The sequence below is a fragment of the Amphimedon queenslandica genome, unplaced genomic scaffold (genome assembly GCF_000090795.2).
Source record: "Amphimedon queenslandica unplaced genomic scaffold, v1.1 AMPQUscaffold_13502, whole genome shotgun sequence".
Lineage (NCBI taxonomy): Eukaryota > Metazoa > Porifera > Demospongiae > Haplosclerida > Niphatidae > Amphimedon > Amphimedon queenslandica.
In genome coordinates this window covers 90913-92585 of record NW_003546262.1, presented here as the reverse complement: position 1 = coordinate 92585, position 1673 = coordinate 90913, and the positions used below count along the sequence as shown (strand labels likewise).

General features: G+C 32.3%; 1 long non-coding RNA gene across 1 annotated transcript; it reads left to right on the top strand.

Annotated features, from left to right (window-relative positions):
- Window positions 1–560: 560 nt before the first annotated feature.
- Window positions 561–911, top strand: LOC109580174 (uncharacterized). The gene is made up of 3 exons (XR_002184103.1): window positions 561–644; window positions 703–774; window positions 840–911. It is a non-coding gene; the product is annotated as an uncharacterized LOC109580174 (long non-coding RNA).
- Window positions 912–1673: the final 762 nt, after the last annotated feature.

Sequence of the window (1673 nt, the reverse complement as noted above, 5' to 3'; positions counted from 1 at the left end):
TATATGGATATATATGAATGCAGCTATTTGGCCCAATTCGAAAAGTTTCTCATAATACACCAATAAACATTTTTGAGTTAATCATTTAACACAATTCAATAAAATAGTAGTTAAGACAATACTACAATATTTATTACCTGGCTGCAAGCAGTGACAACAACCATAAAATCCATTATATTGCATGCAATTCATCACTAAAGCTTTTGCTGGCAAATCACAAGTGACACAAAGAAGTGTAGCTCGACAAACAAAACTGTTTATTAAAGAAGGTGAGACTTGAAGACCTACATGTTAAGTGATAACATTCATTGACTTCATTTAATGTGTGATACTGACCTTGAGTATAAATGTACTTTATTGAGTGCATTGTAGGCTTTAAAAAATGTGACATATCAGGTTTCGTAGGACCATACCAAAGTCCAGCCAATATTATAATATCCTCTTGATATTCTACAATATTAATACACATCAGTATAAGTCACTATGGGTTTTGTTAAATGTAAACCTCATTCTATATGGAAGCTCATTAATGATAATTAATTATTAATTAATTAATTATTATTAATTAGGAGGAGGAGCGTTATTTCATTAAACACGTGTTAGCATTCTTTGCCGCTAGTGATGGAATTGTCAATGAAAACCTGGTATGATTATTATTATTAATTAATTAATTAATAATTATTTTTATTCTTGTCCTGTTAGGTCGAGAGGTTTAGCTCTGAGGTACAGGTAACTGAAGCTAGGTGTTTCTATGGGTTTCAAATAGCAATGGAGGTATACTTGTAATTATATTTATTTTTAAAAATTATTTATTTGTTTTATTTTTTGTTTATTTGTAGAACATTCATTCTGAGATGTACAAAATACAGGCAAAAAGATAATCCAGATGAATGAAATACTGGGATTCCATCTGTATTAAGGGTGAACGAAATGTGATTTTCATAGGCAAGAAATCCGTTTGTGAGATTTTCCTTATATACTTCCCCATCGTGCACATCTCTATAACTTGTATCATGACTTCTGCTCTTAATCAATGATTTATACTCAAGTAAAGTGGCAATTGTTGTGTCACCCATAAGTGAATGCATATACATGTACATTATTGGAATACAATATTATACTTACGCTCGAGAATTGTTTGTAATTGCAAATCAAGAGGAATTTCAATAAATGATGACACAGATCCTTTAGCAGTTAAAATAGTATTGCAGTTAGAACAGACCGCTATAGTGTCAGTTTCTAAGGTGTCATAACATGCACTACAAAAGTAGTCAGGAATAGATGGGTAGTGAAGGCCACAGAGCTCTTTTTAAAAAAAATGGTGAAGATATACAGTGTTTAGGTTGAGGACAATGCAGTTTTACAAGATAAAGTAGGTCAGCCAGTGCTTGTTCAGTCAATTGATGTCTCATTTTGAATTGCAACATCAGTACACAACTTGATTTAATAGTGAGCTTTGAACCTTCATAGAGTTTGGAAATTGATCATTATTTACATCTAAATTGTCATCTTTATCTAAATCTTGATCATCATCCCTATTATCTTCAAAGTCTGTAAGAGAAACTTCAGCTTCTTCGATTAATGCCGGATCATTCTCAACCTCTTGCCTTACATCATCTACTCGCTCTCTGCAGTCTGAGACAAGATCGTTAAATCCACATTGCCCTCAGCAT